This window comes from Myotis yumanensis, unplaced genomic scaffold (genome assembly GCF_028538775.1).
Source record: "Myotis yumanensis isolate MYYU_CA2020_CCGP unplaced genomic scaffold, mMyoYum1.0.hap1 SCAF_18, whole genome shotgun sequence".
Taxonomy (NCBI): Eukaryota; Metazoa; Chordata; class Mammalia; order Chiroptera; family Vespertilionidae; genus Myotis; species Myotis yumanensis.
In genome coordinates, this window is record NW_027223769.1 from 20,927,098 (window position 1) to 20,954,800 (window position 27,703).

The 27,703-nt window shown below is 43.9% G+C and overlaps 1 protein-coding gene and 1 non-coding gene across 2 annotated transcripts in view; both read left to right on the forward strand.

Moving 5' to 3' along the window:
* The window catches only part of ADAMTS18 (ADAM metallopeptidase with thrombospondin type 1 motif 18), a 128,070-nt gene that overhangs the window by 10,752 nt on the left and 89,615 nt on the right, over positions 1-27,703 (forward strand). The window lies entirely within an intron of this gene.
* LOC138997475 (U4 spliceosomal RNA) lies at positions 24,112-24,250 on the forward strand. Its single transcript, XR_011468941.1, has one exon. It is a non-coding gene; the product is annotated as a U4 spliceosomal RNA (small nuclear RNA).

Sequence of the window (27,703 nt, forward strand, 5' to 3'; positions counted from 1 at the left end):
AAGTATTTTATGACTCAGAAGGCTCAGCCATTGACTTGTCTGTTGCTGGCCACTGCCTGCCCAGCAGTCTTTAGAAAGCCGGTTTCCATTCATAAGAGGGCTGAAGTTAAATGACCTTAGTCCAGGCGGGCGGGCTCTGCTGCTTCATGGGGCCTTGTTAGCTAGCAGGGGTTTGCTGAATTACACAGACCCCTTTGGAGCTTTCTAGTCACTTGAGAGGATCATGTGAAATTCAGGATTAGCCTGAGTTGTATTTACAAGTTTTTGGATACAGGCTGATCCAAACCAGTGATTCTTTCTTTGGTTATTACTTGATTCATCAATAGTAGAAAGATTTTTTTTTTTTTTTGTCTCTGTCCTGTATGCCCTCTTTTGACATGGTTTGTGAAGACAATTATTTGCATATAGCAACATTTTTTTTTAATCAAAATTCCACCCAATCTCTTTTTGTAAAAAAATGGCCAAAGTTTTAGACCGAGAACTGGACCCCTAGGACTGAGTTGAGGGTTGTTCAGATGGGAGGGAGCAAGACTGCTCCTTCCCCCATGCTCTCTGCCTGTCAGTGAGGCCACCGAAGCATCAGACTCCCCAGCTTCTTCAATGCTCCGTGCCTCGGTTTTCTCATCTGCAAAGTGGCCATGGGAACGCTGTCTCTCACCAGGCGTAGCATTGTGACACGTTACAATGAGCGCTTAGCCTGGTACGCACCCGATTGTTCTTGACCTTGGACGAGGAGAGGGTCTGGGAAGGAAGTGGCAACTTGGGAAGGCTTAGTCCTGGACTCTCTCCCAGCCAGTTGGGACAGGAAGAGAGCTCTTGGGTATTGGCCATCATCCCATTGAGAACATTTAGGGATTTTGTGTGTGTGTGGGGGGTGGGGGACTAACCACTTTTTATCAACTCTGAATAAATAAAATTGGAGAAAGATAAAGAATCAAAGAGGAAGGCTCCACAAATAAAGATGTGGCTGAATGCATGTGTGCGAAAGCGGTGTGGCGTAATGGCCTTGAGGGCCCACTCCGACGTCCAAGCTCTTAACTGCGTGATCCACGTCCAATTATTTGCCCTCTCTGGGCCTCATTTCCTCACTGGTAAGATGAGGGTAATAGTAGTCCCTCCCCCGTGGGGTTTATGGATGCTTAACAGAAAGAAAAATACTCCATGTGCAATGCTCAAACTAGTACATGGCACCTAGCAATAATATGGGTAGTGGTAAAGAGAGAGTGATATTGTCATTATTGCAGACCTTCTCCCATAAAGGAGCTTTCAAATCAGCTAAGGCCAATCCTCCTCACCACCCACAGGCAGGGAAATTTCATCCAAGACAATAAGAATAGTTTATATTTAAGCACTTGCTGAGCTATTAACCCTGGAGCTGTGGAGAGAAGAGTGAACTGAGATTCAGCCCTTGGCCTTTATAATATTTCCTGCCAGTCGGCATATGGGCAGTCAAGGTTCTCAGTGGCATGTTTTTTTCTCAATACACTTCAAAAAGAGCTGGGCACTTTGGGGGAAAAAACACAAACATATAGTTGGGCCCCACTCCTGCAAGTTCAGTAGGTCCTGGGTAGGGCCTGGTGTCCATTTGAATAAAGGAGAGAAAGCTTCCCAGGGGTCCCAGCGGCCACTGGGGACTGTGAGTCAGTGTCCTAAAGGGGTCTGCAAGGCACCAGCTCAGGGCAGGGGAGGACGACTGGGAGCTCTCTGGAAGGTTGCCTTTGCTTTATGGCGTGCATCACACCACGTTAGGGTGGTTATCCGTGCTCTGACTAGCGTTAGCCAGTATGTATGCCGGGGGGGGGGGGGGGGGGGGGGGGCGCGCAGGCAGGGATGGCTAGGGTAAATCAAAATATAGAGATTGTTTTTACTTACATATTACAGGACTTTTCATTTACAAGCAGAACAATTCTACCTACAACTAGATTAAGCATTTAAAGAACGTTGGGGTTTTTTTGGCTCTGGAGTGATCTTTCTAATTCATCCCTCCCTGGGCTAGGACGGCTAGCTTTCAGCAAGGTTGGAGCAAAGATCCCCAATGATGTCAGCACTGTGGTTCTCTCTTCTCGGTCTCTCAACAATTTGCTGTTGCTAGTCTTCCTTTAGCATACAGGACATCCTGAGCTCCAGAGATCATTCAGAATTTCCTTGAGTGGCTGGTGTCTCAAGAGACGTACTCAGCAATAATAACACAGTTGTCACCTATCCTATATAATAAAAGCCTAATATGTAAATTGACCAAACAGCAGAATGACCGGTGGAACAACTGGTCACTATGACACACACTGATCACCAAGGGGCAGACACTCAATGCAGGAGCTGCCCGCAGGCCCCAGGCCAGCCAAGGTAGGTGCCAGCAAGGGCCCCCCGATCACCCTGCTGGTCACCCCACAGATTGGCCCTGATCGCCAGCCAGACCTAGGGATCCTACGCACGCACGAATTTTGTGCACTGAGCCTCTAGTATCATATATGACAGCAAGCATGTGGGACTGAGCTTTATTTGTTCTCTCACCTGTCTGTAAGCCTCAGAGGGCCAAGTCAATTCATCTGTGTATCTGAACAAGATGCATCTTCTATTTTAATTTATGTATTGCTATGTGAATTACTGCATAGGAGGTCTGGAGTGTGGTGTAGAAACCTGGGATCTCCAATTATCCATCAGTCTGAGCTCTTTTTGAAACCAGAGTTTATTGTTTCTGTTGTGTGTGCTCACGTGCATTAAAAATATGGACAAATTTCATTAGTACCTTTCCTGAAGTATTTTGGGGAAGGAGGTGTGCCTTAAAATAATATGTATCTTGGAGTTCCTTCCTCATCACATATACATCTATCTTATCCTTTTAACTTCTGCATTTATAATCATTACCTTCTGGGTAATGGTTTTTTAAGTTGTTGTTGCTGAAAAGAACATGCATATATATATATATATATGTCTTCTTAGTTGCATGCAATTCTATATTTTATGGGGGGAGAGGAAGGAGAGAGAGAGAGATCCTTTGTGAAATGCTGAGGCACCAAACACACATGGGACAGTAGCTGTGGCCCAAAATGTGCTTGCAGATATTGGCGTTAGCCACCCAATATCACTGTAGCTATCATCTTGGTTGTGCAACATGCAAAGTTACTGGGAGCTCATTTATCTTTGTTTTCCCCGAGCCTACAACTGAGTCAGTTCGAAGTATAGTTCTGTCCCTCGGAGCATGTGTGTTGGTAAAATCGCACGGTGTTCCACCATCAGAAATAAACAATTTAAGAGAAAAGCGTACTGAAGTCCAACTATATACAGGCCCAAGGATAGCCCTGCACATTAAGTCTTTCACAACCAAAAATATTTGCCTGGGCTTCCTGCAGATCTCGGCCCACAAATGCAGGAGTTCCTCCTCAGTTATATCCAGTTATTCCCATGAAAGCCTGTTCCCACAGTTTTTTTCTGTCCAATTACAGGGCAGAGCCTGCTCAAATACCATAGTACAAGTCTGGCGAGAGTGGTCTGTCTGGACGGCATGCTCACCTCTCCTGCAGGGATGCCTTTGATCTATCTAGGATTTCATTTTCAGCTGAATTCTTTTGATTGCTTATTCATGCTTCTGAGCTTGGGAGTATTTTATCTGCCCTTATTCCCACTGCAAGTCAAGGGGGCATGCCTTCTAATATAAATTATCTAGCGCACATCACTAATTTACTAGACGTCGGCTGTGTGCACAGCCCTGCTCTGAGAGACGGCACTTGAAAGGGATTGAGATAAACTAGTAAAAGGAGATTATCTCTCCGATGATTTACTGAGTTCTCCTCCACAGGAGTGCTGGTTAGTGTCTGTGGGTTCATTCTGTGATTTTCCAGTTTCTCATCTCTCTTTTATATCTTACTTTGCTGTTTCCAGGAGGCAAACAGTTACCCAGCGTAAATTTCCCTGTGAATAGATAACGAACACCTTTTTTGTGTTCCACCTTAATTACTGAGTTTAGGTCTGTTTTAATCGGCACAGAGATGCGGTGGAGAGAAAATATTAGCTGACTGCATTCTCACTCTTTAAATTTGTGAGCGTATTTTCCTGCTTCTTATTTTATCTCAGGCTTTTGCAGTCCTTGCTTTCCCGTCAAATGCATTGAAGTAAGATGAATTTCATCCTTTCAAAAAGATTCCTTTGGTGGGTAAATACTAATTTCTGTTTCACATACATATTTAGCATTGCCATTTATGATTCAACAGTGTCTAGATCAGTGACTCATAACATGCAGAGCTTTAAAAAATACAGAAGCCCAGATCCCACTCCAAACCAATGAAAGCACCATGTCTGAGGGTGGGGCCCAGGCATCTGTATTCTTTAACAGGTTCCCAGTTGGTTCTAATGCAGAGTCAAGATTGAGAACCCCTGGCCTAGATCAATGTCAGGGGCTTTAGAGATGCTATCACTTTAGAAATGTCATGTTCCAGGAAGCATGGGATTGTAGAAGCCTCGCTTTCACTCACTAATTATGTGGTCTCTGTGAAATCATTCTTTTTGAAGGCATTTTATTTTGAAATAATTTTAGACTCACAAGAAGTTGCAAAGGTAACGCAGAGGGTTCCCATGTGCCCTTCGCTCAACTTTGGGACATGATCACATTATCTGAAAATCTAGTTTCCTCGTCTGTAAAGTGGAGATGAAAAGAGAACGTCAAAGAGCTGTTATGAGAATCATTGAGATGATGATATGTAATCATACATTGCTGTAGGTAGAACTGTAAGTTGGCCCCAAGCTTCTGGGCCCCTGGTGTACACACACCCTCTCTCAACGATTCCATCACTGATTTAGATCCTGCCGGGAAGGGGTTTTACAGGTAGAATCAAGGCTTCAAGTCAGTGGACCTTACGAAAGGGAGATTTTCCAGGTAGGTTTGACCTCATCATGTAGAATCAGAAAGAGTCGGTGGTTCATAGCTGGAGGGATTTGACATGGGAGAAAGGCTCCGTTTCTGAGAGCTGGGGCCACGTGGCGAGGCATGCAGTGGCCTCTGGGAGCCGAGAGGGCCTCCAGCTGACAGCCAGCGAGGAATGGGCAGCAGCCCGGCAACTGAGAGGCACTAAATTCTGCCAACAATCTGGATGAACTTGCGGGTGGATTCTTTCCCAGAGCTTCCAGAGAGGAATGCAGCCTGGCACGCATCCGGATTTTAGCCTCAGGAAACCCTGAGCAGAGAACCCAGTCACGCTGTGCCCAGACTTCTGACGTGCAGAGCTAATAAATGGGTGTTGTTTGTAAGCTGCTCTATATATGCGGTCATTTGTCACACAGCAATACAAAAAAACTACAGAGGATGTCTATGGTGCTTACTCTGTAGCAGGTGTGAGCACCTAATGAGTTTCTTCCCTTTCTGGAATCATAGTCATCTTAAATGATTCATCAATTACTCATCTTAAATTATCCATCAGGCACTCATGCTACCTCCTGGGGCAGGTGGGACAGTGGATCCAAGGAGAAGAGCAAGTGTCCTCAGATCCTCACTATTTGAAATTGCTTAGGAAATTGTCATATTTACCCAGGGTTTCTCCACGGGGTACTGTTGACATTGTGGATGGGTTCTTGTGGGGCACTTCCTGTGCATTGCAGGATTCTTAGCACCCTGAGTCTCTACCCACTAGAGGCCAGTGTCAACCAAAAGTGTTTCCAGATATGGCCGAGTGTCCCCTCGGGGCATAATTGTCCCGAGCTAAGGACCATGGATACAGCACCATTGCAAAGTGGCCTCTTTAATAGAATGCATTTATGTAAGCTCCTTTTTTTTTTTTTTTCAGAGCATACTTGCTGTTTATTAGTGTCATTAAGAATAATGATGTCAGGTACTTTACCCACTTTTTGAAGAACTCAGCTGGGGAGGCGGAGTATGAAGATGCCTGGGGCTAAGGTGAATTGGGTAGCAGCAGCAAAACCGTCTGTAAATACATTACAAGATGTGTATTTGCTTTTGAATTTCACAGCATGCTATACAAGCTACTGAAAAAAATAACTGGATCTCTGAAGACATAGAGGTGTATTTATAATAAAACTTGAGGCCCGGTGCACCAAATTTGTGCAACGGGGGCAGGGGGGTCCCTCAGCCCGGCTTTGGGGGATGTCCAACTGACGGTTTCTGGCTGAGCGGCGCTCCCCCTGTGGGAGCACACTGACCACCAGGGAGCAGCTCCTGTGTTGAGCGTTTGCCCCCTGGTGATCAGTGTGCGTCATAGCGACCGAGTTTTGCCATTCAATCAATTTGCATATTACCCTTTTATTATATAGGATTACTCTCGCCTTCTTATGAGGGAGGGAGCCTAACCAGGTGGATTCTATTTCTGTATTTGCAGTGGTGTATAGATAAAAGTTCATTGCCCTGTGTGTTCTCTTGACCTATAGGAATGAGGGCAGTGGGCAGTTCTGGGGATGAAATGGGGAAGGGTCTTCGTGTTCTGTGAGGTGTGCTCAAGCCAGAGAACCTTATAAAGTTCTATTAGATTTTTCTGCCTCCTGCATGGAGTTGGGGAATTGATACATTTACTAAATATATAAATTCTTCACTGTACTTGGAGCTCTGTTTTAACTGGAATGCAAGATAAGGAGCCCAATTCTCTCAGATGCTTAGACTCACCAGCTGACCTGATCCTTTAACCTGTCTCTGTTCCCCCTTCCTCGAATAGACCCGTCATCTAAGAGTGAGAAGTACACTGGTATCTGTATAATTTGCAACATCCTTTAAATTCCTCAACCTCTTTATAAGTATATCAGCAAATAAAGTTGAGGTCACTTTGGGGCTTATATTCCAAGCTATCAGCACCTAATTGCTTGACATTTCTTATTTTCCCTTTATTACTTCCTCTTTCCTACCCACCCATTCACTCACCCACACATCCACCCACCCACCTATCCACCTACCCACCCATCCATCCATCCTTCTAACCCAAACATTTATTCCCAGCTTACTGTGTGCCTTAGAACTATGATAGACTGTGGAAACTCAAAAGTGATAATACGGTTCCTAAATTCTAGGATATTCTAGTGGGAGAGTGGGGAGTAATAGGAATGTAAACACTTAAGGACAATGCAACGAAATCAATTTTATACTTAAGATGTGGTTAAAGCACCATGAGAGCACAACCAGGGGAGTGATGTGTCTAACTTTTAACATCATGGCTGAGCAATTTAAATGATTGTGTCAGCCCGTGAAGGCATGTAGATGCCTGGTGATCTGACACACACGTCCTTGCACCTTTCATTGCTCATAGGTCAACTCATAACACTGACCACTTCTTATCACCTCCGCTGCGACCTCTGTGATCTAAGCTACAGTTACCCTCTCGCCTGGATTCCTGCAGCAGCTTCCTGTCTGGTGCTTCTCTTTCATCTCCTGTGTCCCCATCATCCTTTCTTCTCCACCACCTAATGGTCTTTCCCTTACCCACAGCATGTAATCCAAATTTCTTACCATGGACTACAAGACCCTGTGTGATCTGGCCCCTTTGCCCTAAATTTCCTATCCCTTTTACCATCATACACTCCACCCAAGTCCTTCTGGACTCCACTGTCTTTCAATGTCCCCGAGAGCCCTTACTCCAGTGACTTTGCACGTCGAAGGCTCTTTCCCAAGGTACTCAAATGCTTCCTTCCCTCTCGGTGCTCTACTGTTCTCTGTGCAGATGTCAACATTGCAGAAAGTTCTTCCCTGCCACCTGTCACTCCCCAACCCCTCATCCTGCTCTCTTTTTCTTCATACTCTTCACTTCTATTATCGTATACATGCCACCTTCGCCTCTGAGAGGGCCAGGCAGGGCTTCATCCCTGCTGTCTCCCAGAGGCTAGATTGGTCCCTGGCAAATAGTAGGCACTCACTAAACATTTGTTCCATGAATGTATGTAATTAACATGCTGGTAATTTAGAAACAGACACATCATTTCTATGTTTGGAATACATCATGATTTGGATATTTCTTAGGCATCCATTCATTTATTGAAAAAAAATGCATTAATTGGGTATCTTTTATGTGGATATTAGATGTGGAGATTTAGAGATGGCAGAGGCCACCTGTAATTTTTTTGTCTGGCCGGCAGCTGTTTCCCTAGTCTTTTGGTAAAAAAAAATTGCAGTTTTCCTTGGGCACCTACCTTCCCCACTTCTACCGCAAACCCTTAACATTTCAGTAGAGGTGACATGTTTTCCATAATGACCCGTGAGAACATCAGATACCCTCGAGGACAGTCATTGGTTCAGGGATAAACATGGAACAGGATCAGAGTCCATGAAATCAAATTCCGGGGCACCCTCGGGGGTAGTGAAGTGGATGGAATATAAGTCCAGAGTTGCTGGCAACCACCTTGTCACCTGAGAATAGGGCCATCCCAGCCTTGATGTCCAGCTGTGCCTGAAATTAAAGCACTCTGGGCTTTTCATTCATATGAACAATACCGCCCCCCCCTTTTTTGTTGTTCATCTAGTTTAACTTGAGTTTCTGTCATTTTGAAATGCAAGTCCTCACTGTGGGAGGGATGAACAAGTTATGGAAAGTGCTCATAGTCTCACAGAGGAAACAGGCAAGCATAATGCAGTTAGGGCTCTTGGCACAGAGTAGCCGACCGGTAAACACAGAGGCAATTTGCCCGCACACGTCGTGAATCAACATTTATTGGGTGCAGTGCCCCACCGCAGTCTTACTGCAGCCAGCATCGTCAATATTTGTTCCTACCAGTGCATCTTGGACACATTATCTGTCTTGTTGATTCACTACTCTGTCTGTCAATTGTCTTGTTATTACACACCTCACCATGTCTGCCAACAATAACTGCAGATGGCTTTAAAGCAGCAAATACCAGCGAGCACATTATATGCCTGTCAGAGCGCAGTCGGAAGGAGAGGGAGATGCCATGGTTGGCTTAGGGGATGACTTCACACGCCGTAACCACTTTTAATTGACTTCTTTGATTTGTTTGGACAATGACATGTGGGCCAGTGTTGTAAACCAAGAATGCTTATTGATGGATGACATCGCTCAGCTTTCATATGCTGTTCAGTTGTGTCTTTGAAGATGTTTATTTTAATGAATCTAATTTTAGTGTGCAGTGGATTTTTATTTTTAAGTAATGACAACATTTAAAAAATGTCTCTCCCCCCCCCCCCCCCCCATAAAAATCCTCTATTTTCTTTTTATGATGCATGGAATTCCATCTCCTCTTTGCTCTGGCACAGTGGTGTCTGGTAGAATATAACACAAGCTAGCATATGTAGTTTACATTTTTCTAGTAATCATTTTAAAAGGCGAGGAAAAAGACAGGTGAAATTCACGTGGATTTTCGACTGAGTGGTGGATCAGCGCCCCTAATCCTCGCTTTGTTCAAGAATCAGCTTTATATTTTATTTAATCCAATATGTTGAAAATATTATTTCAAAATATAATCCACACAAAATTATTAATGAGGTACTTTTATCTTACATAATCCAGTATGATTTTACAGTTACAGTTACTGGACAGTATAGGTCTCTACATCTCCTATCCTGAAGTTCCCTCACACGTACAGCGAAAGCAAACAGGCAGGAAGGATTCACTTATTGACTAGTTTGCTGAAACTGCGTGTCTTCCAAACAGAACTTTCACAGCATCTTTAGTTTGCTTTTGAATACTTTCTGCATGGGATAGTTTGATATTTTTGTTTGGAGGCATCCCATTTATACAGTTACATAGTAATTGCACAATTCTGCTAGTGAAGCTCAGATTTAAAATAAGAATGCTAAATGGAATATTTCTCTTGAAGGTGAAAGAGAGTATGTCTTGAAAATTTTCAGAATTTTCACATGGATTTTCTTCTAATTATATTTGGTCAGATCCTGCTAGTTAACTTTCACTTTTCTAAAAAAAAGAAAGAAACTTTATTAAGTCTCACGTCTCTGGTTTGTTTTTATAATGTTTCCTAGTTAACTAATTACCAGATTGCAAAAGCAAAGCAGAATTATAGTCTTAAAAGCATTCATGCTCAGGACGTTAAAAGCTAAAGTCACACTATTATAAAATTCTTTTGATAATGGAGGGGTTCAGTGGCAAAAATAATCTAAATCAGTGAACATTTAAAAATAGATCGTATCTGACAGGATGACACTTAACATATTAGAATATGTACTTAACGCATTGTATTTCTGCAATGGTGTCTGGGCCCATTTTCCTGGCTGGTGGCAATGCTGACTGGGGTTTCCCACGCCTCCCCTGCAGTGGGTCTGCCCTTGCTGGGGAGTTCCAGCTGCCTGGCTTTAACTCTAATGTTACAGCCCTTTGCTGAGTCTGACTTTCTTGGGCCAGAAAAGAAGAGGGTTCCTTCGAAAAGATATGAAGTGAGGAGCAGGTGGCCTTGATTCACAAAAAGAAAGGAGACATTCTTGGCCCAGCGAAACAGCGCACCCCCTTGTCAGGTGCACCCCCTTCCTCTTTCTATGTGTGGTGGTGGGCTCAGCGGGAAGGTTCTCTAGAGAAACAGAATGAGGTGTGTATTATAGATGTCATATTAATATATAATTATTATAGAATACTTTATTAATATATAACATTGATATATTACATATTATAACATTGCATATATGTAACTAAGTATAAGGAATTGACTCGTGCATTCTGGAGGCTGAGAAGTCCCTGGACCTGCAGTTAGTGACTGGAGGCTCAGGAGCGCCCGTGGTGGAAGGTCCAGGCAGAGTCAGAAGGCAGTAGATGACCGAGGTCCTACCTAGTGACAGGCGGAGAGACCAAAGGCACCCTTACTCCGACTTTTCGTTCATCCAGACCTTCAACAAGTAGATGAGCCCACCCACACTGAGGAGGGCGGTCTGCTTTACTCTGTGCACCGGCTCAGATGTTCATCCAGAAATGCACTCACAGGCACACCTGAATGCTCAACCAGCTACCTGGGCACCCCGCAGGGATTTAATAAAACAACCATTGCAGGGTCTTTTCACCTTCCTTTGGAGAAGTTGGTGTGTCTTTTGTTCTCATAACTCTAGTTGTGCTTTTATAGTTGGTAATGTGGTTGTTTCATTAAGGTCTGACTCTTGAGCTAGACAGCAAGTGTCATGAGGCCATGCACTCTGCCTTTAATTTTTTTTTCCTTGTAGCTTAAGGACCTGTCATAGTGCCTGATGCTGACTTGTTTACCTACTGTCTTCATACATATATTCAAATATAAATGTATACACACATGTAATTTCACATTGATTGTATATGAATGTAATCAAATAATATTTTTTTATAATTCCTTTTAATACCATTTACCACTTTTCTGAGGGAGAAGAAAGACCACACCATCCCAGATACTTCCTTACACACTACCCAACTTTATTACACCTCCCATATAGACCATCCATGAATTCATGCTTAATGCAAAGAGTTTTGCATTGAGAATTCTGCATGCAGAATTCTGCATACACATTCAAATAATATTTTAAATATTGAAAATTTGTCCAAAGTAATACACTCAGTAAATATGTATAGCGTGCCACCCAGGTAGTGTCAAGGGAACAGTCTAGCCTGGGGGCCCTGGCGAGGGCCATTAGCATCAGACCGACGGTGTGAGTTACAGCTCTTCATCTCCTGAGCTGAGAAACCCTGAGCAACCTGAAATCTGTGCTCCTGCGCTTCTCATTGTCCTCATCAGTAACATGGATAAGATCACCTGTCTCTTATGCTTGTGGTGAGTCTCACACCCTTCATGCAGAACGCATCACCCATGCCTTGGAGAGAGCAAGCACCTATCTCTTGGCCATTTACCATGTAATTTTTGGTGCCTTCTGTCTGCTAGGATGTGTTCTGGATACTGAGATCCAGCAGCGAGTAAAGAGAAAAAGTCCCTGCCCTCAGGCCGGGAGGAAATCGGACAACAAACACACAAGCGAATACATAATCTGTCAGAAGGTCAGCATGCTATAAAGGGCCGGGAGGGAGACGGGAAGGGCTGGTGGGGCAGAAGCCTGGGGAGAGGGGGTATTTGCTCTTCCCACTGGGTGGTCAGGAAAGGCCTCACTGATGAGTTGAAAACTAAGCAGAGACCCAAGGCCATAAAGGAGCCAGTCATGTGGCCTTGCTGGGGAGGAACGGCCCTGGACAGGCAGCAAGTACGAATGCCCTGGGGTGGGCGGTGTATTGCAGGAGCCTCAAATGTCCAGTGAGCTCCTACCATCACAATAAATCGTTGCTGCTGCCCTCCTCTCCAGCTCCTCGCCAAAAACAGGCAGGCGGTGGATACTTACGTCTCATTGGCACTTTGTTAGAAAAAAAAAATTTCAAACACATCAATGAGTTTGAAATGATGTGAAGTTCTTCCAAAACTGCTGGGTAAGTAGGAAGTAGCTGAAAGGCCAGAATATTATCTTGTTGGCCACACTGTGCGGTTTGAAGTTGAAAAGGAAGATGCTAGAAAGGTTCACCATGGTGAAGACATTCTGTTGCCATGTTCAGTGGAAGGAAGAAGGTGTTCTCAGTTACCTGTGCTCAGTCCTGGGTTTGGGTCTAGCTAATTTCTAATGTTATTCGTTTTTGCTTAAGCTCAATTTTATGTTCACTTTTCCAACAGAACTTAAAAGAAGGGGGAAAGGTTATTGGATGCCTGCTGAGATGGTCGGCGAGCCAAGAGACTTGGTTCTAGCTCCTAGACTAAGCATGTCAAACTCACGGCCTTCGGGCCACATGCCTTGTTTATTTGGCCCAGGTTAGACTTTGGTTTGACATGCTTGCCCTAGCCAGTGGTCGGCAAACTGCGGCTCGCGAGCCACATGCGGCTCTTTGGCCCCTTGAGTGTGGCTTTTCCTAAGCCTTAGGAGTACCCTAATTAAGTTGATAACAATGTACCTACCTATATAGTTTAAGTTTAAAAAATTTGGCTCTCAAAAGAAATTTCAATCGTTGTACTGTTGATATTTGGATCTGTTGACTAATGAGTTTGCCGACCACTGCCCTAGACCCTTATGGCTAATCCTTTCCCTTCTCTGGGCCTCAATTTCCACATCTGAAGGCGAAGGGATGCGATTAGAGACACATGTGTCACGCTGTCACCTCGGTCTTCCTGCACAGGCATTGTTGGAGTGCCTGATAAATGGTCCCATTCCTAGGCCCCACCCCAGATCTAAAGAGTCATCGTCTCTGGGATTGAGACCCTCAGAATCGGCACTTTCAATAATGCGCATGCTCATCACACTTGGGGGAAAAAATCTGATTCGTTATAGAGAATTTTTGTTTCAGAATTTGGGTTGCAACCAACTAGTGCGTCATGAGTCAATTTAATCAGTTCTGATGACCATTAGCAAAAAGAGAAATATTACAGGTAGCATTAAGTACACTAGGCTAGACTCCTCCGGTTATTGTCTCGGAAGAGCACTGAATGAGATTTTTCAATGTGCGTGCCCACTGAGCCATGTTATAACATGTATGCTAATTTTCTTAGACATGGCTTTTAGCCAAAATAGTTAGAGACACTATTATAGAGCATCCATATTTAATGGCTGTGTAATGTGGTTTATGTAATTGTCCCTCAAGAAGGTGGTATTGTGTGGACCACTTAGATCCAACCCAGACAAACACGCAGGGTTGTGCTGGGGCAACATTCGCAGGAGCTGTGGAGACCCCAAGTAAATGTCTCCTCTCTCGCACTGATGGGTCTTAAAGATTATGTAGGTCTCTATACATTTGTGCCATTTTTTTTCTCCCTCTCCCTTCCCCCCCCCCCCCCCCCCCCTCCCGAAAGCACGAGAAAGGTTCCCAGTGAGTATTTGAACAGAAAGGGAGCACTTCCCCTCCCATGTCAGCAAACGCCTGCCTTTGATAGCCCAGCTTTTAGCTGAGCTCAGATTCAAGCCGGGGCTTGTTTGATGAAGCAGCCCTGTCAGAGGGCTCCGCCGTAAATGCCATAAACCTGTTGATTTAAGGGGTTCAGTGTACACTGTAGGTCATCAGCCCCAAACACAGCACATGGTTTTTGATCTGAGGATTCAGTTCTCCATTGTAAATCTGTCAGCCTGGCCTGTTGAGTCAGCTACTGAGAGCAGAACGTCTGTGATACTGTTTATCCTGTCATATCAGCTTAGGTGAACAGTTTTTTGTTCCTCTCCGCTGTTAAATGCTACTTTTGACTCTAATGCAGTTCCTTATCTCTGCTTTCTGCACCGTCTGTTTCGGTGGGACAGGGCTCCAGGCGATGTAGCTTTAGTCTAGCTTTTGACTAAAACGTGGCCACTCCGTTTACAAGGTGCTTCTGAAATCCTGCATAGCACTTCTCTCCTTTAAAGAATGTTTCACTTTCTGCTCTAAAACGTTCATTGGACTCGCATAAATATAAATAGATGCCCAGATAATGAGTATAACGCTCAATCAATTTTTGCAAAGTGGCCACACTCATGGAACTGCTAATTCAATTAGAATATAGAATGTTATCAGCCCCCAGAAGTCCCTGGCTACCTTCTCTCAGTTCCTCAAATATTATCATTACTAGGGACCCGGTGCACGAATTCGTGCACAGGTGGGGTCCCTCTGCCTGGCCGGTGATTGGGACCAATGGGGTGGGGGCAGCCAGCCCCCCAATCAGGGGTATTGTGGGGGCTAGCCAGCCAAGGGGAGGGACCGTGGGAGGTTGGCCCCAGCAGCAAGCTAACCAATGGCCGATTCTGCAAGGAATTGGGCTCCCTCCTCCCTCCTGCCTGGGTCCGGGGTGCAGGTCCAGGGTGCAGGTGAACCAGATTCAAGGCTGTCAGGGCCCCAACAGCAAGCTAACCAATGGCCAATTCCATGAGGAATCAGGCTCCCTCCTTCCTCCTCTATGGGTCCAGGGTGCAGGTGAACCAGATTCGGGGTTGTCAGGGCCCCAGCAGCAAGGTCTGTGTCAGTCGGTCATTCTGGTCATTCGGTCTTAGCGGTCGTTTAGGCTTTTATATATAGAGATAATGAGTTCTATCACTGATACAGGTGCCAGAGGTATGCTCTCTTTTATTTAAACTTCTTGAAGTTTGTTTTGTTTTGCTTTGTTTTGTTAATCTTCACCCAAGGATATTTTTTCATTGATTTTCAGAGAGAGAGAGTGGAAAGGAGAGGGAGAGACACACAGAGAGAAACATCGATGTGAGAGACATATTGATCGGTTGCCTCCCACATGCACCCCAACTAGAGCTGGTATCAAGCCTGCAACTGAGGTACATGCCCTTGACTGGAATCGAACCCAGGACCCTTCAGTCCACAGGCTGATGCTCTATCCACTGAGCCAAACCAGCTAGGGCTTCTTGAAATTTTCAGTGCTTCCTAGATGTGTGACCGGAAGTCATTTTTAGTTTTGGAAAATTCTTGGCCATCATATTTCATCTGCTTCATGTTGTTTCATCTCCTCTTTTGAGACTTCAATGGCACATGTACCACACATATATTTTTAAACTACCCAGAGCATGTACATTATGCGCTTTCCACTGACCTGTTTTCCAAAACACTAATCCTCCCTTTAACTGAGTCTGAATTTTTGTGAAATCATCTGAGTTCTTAATTTCAATGATTATCACTCCCATTCTAAAACTTGACTTTTGAAATAAATTTTGCTTTTCGAGTGACATTTTTCTCACCTGCAATTTCTTTTCCTGGGCGTGCTAACCATGGTTACTTTAACGTGGCCAGTGACATTAATATCAGCTTCACCTGAGCCACTCTGTCTAGTTTCTGGGGTTCATCCCCACTTTGGTCCCGTTTATTATTATGCCTTGTGATTTTAATTACATGGTGAGCTTTATGTATGAAAAGTTATAGGGATTCCTTTAGCTTCTGAGGTAGTCAGGTAAGGGTAGAATCTGCCAGGTAGATCCATTTAATCCAATCAATGTTTTGAGGGTGAAACTTCAGCTTTTGTAGTCTCGTCCACTTCCCATTGGCCATTATACCTGTGCTGCACTGCTTCAGGCGGGCTCAAGGGGAGACTGCAGGTCCTTACCAATCTTCTTCTTCCTTGGTGGTTGCTGAACCCCATTTACTTTTTATCTCCCCATGAAACTGCCAACACCATGGTTTGGCCCCCTCAAACTTTGGCTTGTCACTCTCTGCTCAGCTTCTCTGAATCAGCACCATTTATTAAGTAGAACATTCCTCAAAGAGATAAGCATTTCAGACTATTTGGATTCACTTCTTTGTACTTCTCTCCTCTGTAGGATGTTGGAACTTCAAGTCCTGGATATTTTGGTAGCCTGACACGGTTTCTGTCTTCCTAGTTTGTTGACTCAGCAGAAAATTATGCTGACATTTCTGTCTCTTTGCAATGTCTAGATAGTCATGTAATATCTTATTAACAGATGTGTTTTGGTCTGTGGGGGTGGAAATCTTATAAAGCTTATCTAGTTGTCATCAAGGATGATCTACTATAAGATAGTTTCAGTTTAATTTTCTATTAAGGACTCTATAGAAAAGAAACAGACTTCCATTGCACACCTGTGCTTTGGTTGGCACTGTGAGGGACTGAGAGACAAAACACACAGGTATTGACCAAGAGGACTCATCATTTTTCATGTAGCGCCATCTTGTTTTTTATGAAGTTGTACTTAAGAAGGTAATGGAAGTCTTCATCCCCTTTCAGAATTCCTTCCACATATGTTAAGATTTAAAAATGTCTTTCTTGGTCCAGGGCATAATATTTTGAGCGTTCTGTTGTACTACCTTTCGATTGATGATAACAATGTTTTCTTCCTTTTAAAGTATGTTCTGAGTGCTTCACTTTGTTATTCAGCTATGTCTTACTAGAAACACCTGCTAGGAGTTCGTTATGATCACCATTTTGCAGAAGCAGAAATGGAATATCAGAGAGGTGTTGTGAACTGAATTAATTGGACATTGCAAGAGGTTTTCCCAAGTGGGTTGGAGAGGTGCTCAAGATATTGAAAAAAATTTCCTTGTCTGAGTTTGATTTTCAGGATGGACATTTTGGGATGTCTGGACCTGAATTTAGGTTCACTTTGCTGTCAACACACTTCCGAGGCATCCAGATTTTCTCTCCCTGATCCGACAGACCGCACAGGGGTGGCCAGATGCTGCTTCAAGACAAAGTCTTAAATTTCCTCTCTCCTTTGCATTCCCCCTGTCCGCACATCAATACCACTTTTAGTCACAGCCAATCTGCCCAAGATCACTTGGAATTATTTTCCTCACCAGTGGCTAAGGTGATTAACAGCAGCGCTAAAAACATTGTTTTCTGGAAGTACTGGCCTTGTTAAGATTTTGTTCAAATATCCTTTTCACCAAAGAAATCTTCTCTGATGCTCCCGCACTGAGTTAAGGACTCATTCTTTGTGCTCTCGGGCTTCCCTTTGTCATTATGCTGTATTGCAATGACCTGTCGGTTTGGCTATCATCCCCACAAGATAGATAACTCCTTGGGGAAAGAGACCAGATCATAATCTTTGCAGTCTCATATCCCGGCACAGAATCAGTCACAATAGATGCAAAGAATCACAGAGTGGACTGTGTCAGAAACACATTAGAAAAGTACATGGATAGAATGACCTGGACTGGGCTTTGAGAATATATAGCCTTTCATTATACAAACAGGATAAGCAAACAAAGAACTTTCGCATTATTAAAAGTCCCATCTACCATGTATTTGAGAATCAAGTCATGTTTGCTATTGTTTTTCATGTTAATTTAAAAAAATATTTACCTATGGAGTTTACAGGCAGTTTTCAGTGATTTTATTTCTTATTTTCTTATTATACTACTGTCATTGGTTCAGGTATTTACTTATAAAGAAACCTTGGGTCCATGTGATAATATGGTAGGGTAGCATTGAGGTTCACACTTAAAATCCATTTTCTGTCAAACATAATATTTTGTAACCTTGAGAAGTTATCCTCAAAATCTACTTTCTTATCTCTCTTCTCTGGTCACAGGCATTCATTGCCTCATGGAGTTTTATGATGTTACAACAGGAATGCAGAACTCAATTCAAGCTCCTGATTCATTCATTTATAGCTTTTTTTCTTCTCTACTCCCTCCTCCTCCTACTCCTCCTCTGCAAATGGACACTGGATTCTTAAAGACCGAGGCCTTTGATTTACAAGAACCAGCAGTGGAAGACTTTCAGATGTCGTTCCCTGATGAAAGCTTGCCCCATGTAACTCCAGTTGTCCTCGGGTCTCTGTTCCACCCTGAGGAAAGCCCTCTCCCCACTGGATCCATTCAAGTCCCTTTGGTTACACGTTCACAGCACCATGTCTCTGCCTTTTAAAGTACTTGTCTCCATTCATAATTGTACACTTAATTGTGTGATTCTTTGAGTATTGTTGATCTCTCCCACTAGGCCGTAAGAACTGTGAGGCAGGACTCTGATTTCCCTCACAAGATCGAACATATACAAGTACTCTTGATAAATATTTTGGATGACATGAATGACTCCAGTTGTGGTTCTGTACAACATGAAGATCATTTAGATGTTGTTCAAAGGACCTAACTCGGCAACAGGCTGTATTCCAGGCAGAGGGACCTGGATATTCAGAAGCAAGGAAATTGTTGACTTTTGATCATATGGATCCCAAAGATCTCCCACCCCGCCCTCCCTTTCCCAGCCTCATATGTCGTACTGCAGTGGAATATACTGGGATGAAAGCACAGGCTCTAAACATAGACAATCCTAAGTTCAAATCCTACCTCTGACACTTGATAGCGTGTTACATTGCTAAACTTGCTTAAGCCTTCATTTCTTCACACTGTCCCCCAAATATGGATAAAATCTTCCCTACATCCAAATATCATTATGTGGATTGAATGAAGTGACTCAAAGAAAGCATGCTCAATGTATGCTTGCATTATTATTTCCAGTAATATCAAATCTTAGCCCAGGGATACAGTCTCTCTTGACTTACATCATTCCACCTCTTAAAGGTACCAACACCCTCCTATCATAAATTCCTGTATTTTCATCTTTTCTATATGATAGTGGGCAAGTGACTTAACCTCTTTGTGCATCAGTTGTCTTAACTATAAAATTGACATTGTTATTATGTGTCTCATATTTCTAATGAACATGAAATTGAGTTAATGCATGCAGAAGGTTTTAAACCATGCTTGGCACATAATAAGAAGTTCACATATTAGCTTTCTTTGTTATGATTTATAGTGATGATTATAAAAGTAATAATTATTAATGCTGTACCACTATGTGATTGCCCAGTAATTGCTTCATGTGTATTTGATAGAGATTGTATTTTTATGACATTGTGGGGCATTTCCCACAGGGAAGCCAGATGCTGGGGTAAAGAATTCAGGGCATTCAACCATGGCCAGAGTTCTTGGTCTTGAGCCAGGCATCTCTTAAGTTAGGATACTTTTGTAAAAATAAGAACTGGAAAGTTAAAGCTTTGTGGGAGTTTTTTTTTCGGGGGGGAGCAACAAATGCTAATCCAATTTTCCTTTGTTTTATAAAAATGTATTTTCTACTGTTAGTCTTTAGATTAATTATCCATGTTGATCAAATGCAAGTTTGTATAGTAAAAAGGAAGAGAAGGCACATAAACATTCTCCAACTTTGGTTGATTTTTAAAGTTGTTTATATGCTACTTAAATCTGGGGCTTAAAATGGGACTCTCTGGGTTCCGGTTCCCATTAGTAACCTCAGCAGCACTCAATGGTGGGCTCCTTCCCACTTCTCCTGCCCGAGTCTCCCAGGCCACGCTCCAGGCTTTGCAGGAGACCTCTCTGTGGGAATCTCTGTTTAGAAGGATGTCCCAGGACTGTGAGGATAAGGAACACTGCTGGGTTCTGGAGTTGCCTCCAGGAAGAGGACAAGAATGATCAGAAGTGGGGCATCTCCCAGTAGAAGGGTCTGCTCTGGGTGGAAGACAGTAGTGGGTCATATTTTGTGCTGTAACAGGAAACTTAAGCGCTTGACTATATCACTGTATAACTGAAGTTCTTCTGTCTCCGAGCTTTTCCCACTGTTCAGAAGGAGACAGAGCTCATGAAGTCTAGTGTCTGACGAGGGCCGTATAACGGTGATTAAGGCTCTGGAGCCAGACCAGGTTCAAATCCCAGTTCCACCATCTGGTGGAAGGTGACTTAAGGTCCCTGGACCTCAGTTCCCACATATCTCAAGCAGGGTGCAAAATATGACTTACTTCAAAGGACTGATGAATTAATTCAGGGAAAGTTCTGGAAAGGGCACCTGGTCCACAGTAAACATGTTTGCTGTGATTATCTTGGATCATTGGGCCTCAACTCTTGTCTAAATTTGTTTTTTCCCAAAGTAAAACCTGAGACAAGGATTTGGGTGCTTCTGATTTGGGATATTTTATTGGAAAGATGATCCCAGAAGTGAGAGGGCAGGGAGAACATGATAAGGAAAGAAAAACAACAGGATTCAACAGTATTGGGGTGCTTTCTGGAGGATTCTTTGGGGCCACAGTGAGCTCAGGTCTGCCAAGATCTCTTGAGAAGCACACAGATGTCTCCTAGAACTCTCCCTGGAGGGTGACCTTCACTGAGCCCCATGCTCCACTGGTTGAGGATTACCCCAGGGGGGTTGTAACTCACTCCATCCTCAATGCTGGGCTGGAGGCTGAGTGGGCGGCATAGAAGAAAGCCATGAGGCAGACATGCTAGGAGACATAGCGCGGGCTTGAGGTGGGATGTGGTCATCTGGCTATAAGTCTGAGCTCACCCTGAACTGTCCATGGTGGTTGGGTTGAAGCCAGGGTTCCTGAAGGATATGTGATATAAGCACCGCAGAGCTTCTATGAGGTCCCGGGTCAGAGGTGGACTTTCCACTGTGCAGGGTCAGAGGTTCCATTTTAAATGTTATTAACTTATTCGAGAAATCTGCTGTGGACATTAATTCACTCTAACTAGTTGCCACCATATACTTCTTGGTACTAGAAAGTCTTGGTACTTGTTTTAAAGAGAGAGATGCCTGGCCAGGTATTCATAAAAGCCACTATCTTCTTAAAGATAGATCCATGTAGGATTATAAATTGTAGATAGCAAAGTTATCTGTAATTAATTTGTATAAGGGACAGAATTTGGGGGGCTTATTACAGTTGTAGTTGTAATTATCACTAATTAGTAGTAGTAGTAGTAGTAGTAGTAGTAGTAGTAGAGACATGGGCGCTTCTTATTTTGGGTAGTTTATTGTGGAGATAATCAAGTCATGATTGCATACTGAACAGTAATTATTGACATGTGTTATGTATTGTGCTTGTTATAAGCCAGCCACTATAATTTGTGCGTGGCAGCATAATCTTACTTGCAGCCCAAGGCAGCTATATGAAGTATATAATTTTATCTTCTCCATTTCATGACTCAAGCCACCGAAGGTCAGAGAAACTGAGCAACATCCCAGCATCGTAACACCAGCAAGTAGTAGAGTCTCTGACCAAGAAAACACAACCAACATCACTTAGTTTTATCTTCTTTTAGGGAGAAAATAAAATAAAAACTTCGGAATTCCTCTAGGCTCTAGCTTTTATTTCAAGAATGAAAAGATTGACTCACCTGGTTTAAGGGGAAAAGGAATGTCTGGTTTGGGCTCTGCAGGATGTAGGTGCTAAGTGAGGTCAGCAGGCCCGGGTCTCTATCCGATGCCTGGGCCTGCTTCCCTCTGTGTCGGCTTCCTCAGGCCTCCCTGCATGAGGGCAGGGATGACCACAAGCAGTCCTGGTTGCCTTGCTTGCAGTTGAACAATCTCAGACTAAAGACAGCCTTTTCCCAGGAGATCCAGCTAAGTGCACAGGCTGGCCCTCATCGGCCGGGTTGAGGTGGGTTGGGATGGGCTCATCCCTAAACCCAGGTGAAGTGGCACAGCCTCAAAAGGCTAGTGGTAGGTCCACCTCACACCTGAACCACATGGCGTGACAGTGAGGTAAGGCATTTTCCCACCAAGAGGTGTGGCTTCCGGCCCCAAAGAAAAAAGGCCGGGCATGTTGATGACCACTGTACAGGCTCATGTCATCTCTGTTTTTATGGATATAAATGAATAAACTATCTTTTTGTACACAAGTAGTCCCCCCTTATCCATGGTTAAATTACCCACAGTTGACTGCAGTTCTCACAATGGAAAATTCCAGAAATAAACAATTCGTTCATTTGAAATTGTGTGCCATTCTGAGTAGCATGATGACTTTTCTCTGTCCTCTCAGGATGCTAATCATCCCTTATCCAGTGTCTCCACGCTGTAGAGCAATGATGGCGAACCTATGACACGTGTGTCAGAGGTGACACGTGAACTCATTGTTTTGGTTTTTTCTTTGTTAAATGGCATTTAAATATGTAAAATAAATATCGAAAATATAAGTCTTTGTTTTACTATGGTTGCAAATATCAAAAAATTTCTATATGTGACACGGCACCAGAGTTAAGTTAGAGTTTTTCAAAATGCTGACACGCCGAGCTCAAAAGGTTCGCCATCACTGCTGTAGAGGCTACCCTCTCGTTGGTCAGTCAGTGGTCAGTTATCAGGGCTCGTGTGTAAGCAGCCCTTATTTCTCTTACTGTGTCTCATTTATGAATTCAACTTCATCATAGGCCCGTATGAATAGGAAACATATAGAAATCGGCACTATTTGCAGTTTCAGGCTTCCACTGAGGGGCTTGAAGCGTATGCCCCGCAGATGAGGGGGGCTGCTGGACTCAGCATCTCCCCCAACTGTCATTCTATGACCTCTTCCTCACCAAACCTAACTTCTGGATTCTACAGATTTTAAATCCTCCCTTTATACAGTTCTTGGATTTTCACTTCTTAACCCATTTCTGTTAGTTTTCTACCTAGAACAGCGGTTCTCGACCATGGGCGATTTTGACCCCAGGGAACATTTGGCAATGTTTAGAGACATTTTTGGTTGTCACATCTAGGAGTGGGGGCCGAGCTACTAGTATCTAGTGGGTCAAGGCCAGACAGGCTACTGAATATCCTGTAACACACAGGACAGCCCAACACCACAAAGATCAATATCAGTAGTGCAGACGTTAAGCAATATCAATAGTGCAGATGCTAAGAAGCCGAGGTCTAGATCAATGCCTTAAAACTGTTGTGACCAAAGTTACCATGTCTCCTTTTCGCTGAAGCGGGCACATTGGTGTCATCCCTTAGGTTGCCTGTTAGAAGTATTTGACCATTTTGATCATGGCCTTCTGGAAGCCCTGCACGTCCTTGGAATATGTGATTGTTACACCATCTCCTGGTCTCTTGCTATACTTTTGGCTGCTGCTTCTTGTTTCTTACCTTTATCGTTCTTTTTATCAGGTGTCCCAAGCTCAAGTCCTGAGGCCAGGCAGGACACGTGAGGAAGTCAAACAATCTTGATGCATGTGAGAGGGCACAGAGGGGTCGGTGGCGTGCAGGGCAGGGTCCCCATCTAAGGAGGGGCCCTCCAGCTTGTTGTCACGTCCAGTTTCTCAGGAATGAGATAGTGCCACCAGCTTCTCTGAGTTTCCCAGACAAGCCATACACCTGGACAGTCTGTGAAGTCTTTCCATGTTTAATGTGGGCGACTGAGTCAACATTTTTGTACAAAGCTCTGGGTGGACAAAGCAAAGCTCTCAGTTACCAGAGTGAAACCACCTCTGCCTTAACGATCAGAATTTCCTGGGGATCCCTTTTCATAAACCTCATTATCTTCTCAGGCTCTCGATAGTGGCAGGTTTACCCAGTTCCTTGGAATAGATCAGTGATTCCCAAAGTGGGCGCTACCGCCCCCTGGTAGGCGCTGCAGCGATCCAAGGGGGTGGTGATGGCCACAGGTGCATTTGGGGGTGATGAGTAACTGCTATTAAAATTTTTTAAAAATTAATTTCCAGGGGCTGAGTAATATTTTTTTCTGGAAAGGGGGCGGTAGGCCAAATAAGTTTGGGAACCACTGGAATAGATTAATATCAATATGCTAATGACTCGAAATTCTACAAGGTCTATGTATCTAGTCAATATGGATCTATTAAGCTTGTTAACAGAATGGAGTTCATTATGCTTTTTAAAAAAGAAGTGTATTGCTTTTTAGAGAGAAAGAGGAAGATGGAGAGAGAAACATAAATGTGAGAGCACAACATTGATCAGCTGCCTCCTGCATGCCCTCTACCTGGGATCGAGCCCGCTACCCAGGCATGTGCCCTTGACTGGGAATCACACCAGCAACCTCCAAGCTTTGCTCAGTGGAAGTATTGTAGCCAATGATGTATCCAAGGTGCGATTATTGCTAATTGAAAACTTTTCCCAATACCCCGCCGTGACGACTTGAAATAGAGTCGGCACTGGCAATATTTGATGGTCTCTAAGGAGACTGAAAAAAACAAACACAACAAAAATAAAAACAGAAGAAGCAACCTCCTGGTGCAGGGGACCACGCCCAACCAGCTGAGCCACACCAGCCAGGGATAATTATGCATTTTTAATCTAATATCTGCTGGGTAATGGTGATGAAACCTATTACAGCAAAGAAAAACTTAACGTGATGTATTAACATAATAGCCACAGCAGTTGGGAAGTCTGACATCCTCTTATATTTGTACTTAAGAAAATTGGAAAAATTAGGATCCTGCCCCTTTTTTCTATAAATTTCACTCATAAGGGAATAAATAAATGTGCAAAGTTCCTCTTTTCTATATGGTTGGTTTTTCTTCTTTCCCACATCTAAAACAGATTCTAAAACTAATTTTTACTCTTTGCTGTACTTGTGGTAATAATAGCATCAGATCTGGAATAATTTGATTGGCACATGTTTAGTGGACAAAACTGGGATATTGTTGAATGCGAACTCTCTGAAAATAATAATGTTTTTGGAATCCACCTGGTTTGTGATTTGGGTTTACAGAATAAACCAATCCCTGTTTCTCATAAGTCTTCCTGGAACCTATATTTCCCCTGTGTGCCGGAATTTGGAGCTTACTCTTTGCAGGTTTCCTCTTGACCAATCGCCTTACCTTCAGCATTTGTTTTTCCATTAAGATTTTTACCTTTGAATATTTCCTGCGGTTTTGGTCTAAAATGATTTTTCAACCTTGTGGTTCTGATAACAACTTCCTTCAGAAATTATACTAATCATGTGAAACTGGTACATAACCCATATGGTGTCTGGAAATAGTTATTTTTAAATGACTTTATGCTGAAATGTAGTCATATTTTTGTAAAAAAAAAAAAGGCTGTGATCTGTTTTTAATTTGCAGCAGTTTGAAGCCATATTGATTTTTTTTTCTGCTGATATTTCAAATTTCCCTTTATGGCAAACACAGTAAGTCGATTAACCTCTTGACTTCCCTTGCAGTCAAGTGGCAATAGCTTTATTTACCCAATTGGAATGTCTAGAGATTAAGAAGTCTTTGATTCAATGTACGACTTGGCAGAGGGCGGTGGGGAGTTACAGACAGATGGCTGTGTCTAGAGCTCCAGCTTGGTAGCCAAATGGTTAGCGAACGCCCTGGTGTTCCCACGTTCCCACACCAGCTGGGTGGCCCTGGGCAAGTGGCTTCACTTCTGCTGAGTCTCGGTTTCCTCATCTAGGAAATATTAATCGTGTTTTTCCTACTCGAGAACGCAATGAGATGAAGCAGCTTGGCACTCCGCCCGGCTCCCAGTGGGAAGTGCTTTGTAAGCATTGGAAACTACTACTCCTAACACTGGTACTTGTAGTAACTGTGGCAGTGGTTAGAGTAGTAGCCATCCATCACATTTCCCTAGAGTGGATCTAAGACTGCCCAGAGGCTTTTTTCAATTTAGGTTTCTCCAGAGTCCTGTTTGCTATTGTCCATTCCATTCTTTTATTAATTTTTTTTCACTTCATTCTCGATGTCAGGGCCTTTGGTTAGGTGCAAGCGATGGAATGATTGTTTTTTAAAAGGTATGTTCCTGCCCTTGTGGGATTTATAGCTTATAATCTTGTGGGAGCAGATCTGTCCATTAAGGAATCACGGAAACATGCAATTATAGCTTCGGTAAGTGCTTCCGAAGAAAGGGACGCGGAGCAAGGAAGGCATGCTTGGTGGAGGGGGGTGCAGAGGAGGCTGCTGTGAAGGAAACTGTGATTAAGCTGAGAAGTGATGGGAAGAGGAAACCTCATGAACCTGCTGGGTAGAGGGAATGGCTCAGTCCTTAGGAGGAGGAGGAAGTGTGGCATGGCTGGAGGAACCAGGGAGGCCACCATGGAGGGGCCACACCGGATGGGCAGCTGGAGGAGCAGGGTCCTTGGTGCGGCTGCAGCGGTGGGCAGGGCCAGACCCCAGGGACCTAGTGCGCTTTCAGAGCAGTTAGGCCTCCTCTCTACCAAGCACTCTCCCTCCCCGCCTTCTCCCTCCATCTCAACACACATTTACCAACTGATAATCCAGTTGGAAAGAAGATGTAGGTATGGTTTCTAGTTTCTCCTGAGGTCTCCTTTGGCACTGTGGCTCAGTCTCTCTTTCCTCAGACCTACTTGGGCCTGTAATAAGATTGTGGTGAAGCGAGGCTGATAGGGAAGATGGTCCATATTCTCACCAGCCACAGGCAAACAGCTTCCTGTGCCTATGATTTTCTGTATGTTGAGAGCCCGGACATGGAGGGAACGTGGGTTGTAACTTAGGTGCAGATGATCTTGTTACCTTGCTGCTTTGCTGCACACCCAAGTGTGAGGAGAGCTGCAGTGGTTCACCCATGGAGCTTATAAAAGCAGTTGCTGCCCTAACTGGTTTGGCTCAGTGGATAGAGCATCAGCCTGCGGACTGAAGGGTCCCAGGTTCGATTCCAATCAAGGGCATGTACCTTGGTTGCGGGCACATCCCCAGTGGGGGGTGTGCAGGAGGCAGCTGACCGAAGTTTCTCTCTCATCGATGTTTCTAACTCTCTATCCCTCTCCCTTCCTCTCTGTAAAAAATCAATAAAATATATATATTTTTTAAAAAGCAGTTGCTACAGGACCATCCCGGACTTGATGAGTTGTAGTCTATCATGGTGTGTGGCCTGTGCAGTGATAATCATCTCAGGCTACCCAGAGGTTCCAAAGCATGCTTCCTCAGCTCTGCAAAGGTGGTGTCCTCACATCTGTGTGTTTGGATCCATAAGCCAGAGATCTCTATTATTTTATTAACTAGAGGCCCGGTGCACAAAACTCATGCACTCGGGAGTGGGGGGTCCCTCAGCCGGGCCTGCACCCTCTCGCAGTCCAGGAGCCCTCAGGGGATGTCCAACTGACGGCTTAGGCCTGCTCCCCCATGGGAAGCAGGCCTAAGCCGTCAGTCGGACATCCTTAGCACGGCCACGGGGGCAGGAGAGACTCCCACCACCACTACTGTGCTCGCCAGCTGTGAGCCTGGCTTCTGGCTGAGCAGCGCTCCCCCTGTGGGAGCGCACTGACCACTAAGGGGCAGCTCCTGCATTGAGTGTCTGCGCCCTGGTGGTCAGTGTGTGTCATATTGACCAGTCATTTGCCATTCAGTTGATTTGCATATTAGCCTTTTATTATATAGGATTCCTCAAAGACAAATACACCTGTGCAGATTGGTTTTCAATGAAAAGAGAAGAATAAGAAATAAATTTGCATTTGTTTGTTAAACATATGTGTGTATACCTGTACATAGTTACACATATATACATATACATGCATGCATACATATATATATCTGGGTGTGTGTGCCTATTCTTTGTCACCTATTGGTGACAAAATATCCTGTTTTGTATTTTATGAAATGATGTTGCTAAAAGATTGCAGTTTGGGGAATAAATGTGGAAATCTATGTTAATATCAATCAATTAAGTTTTTATT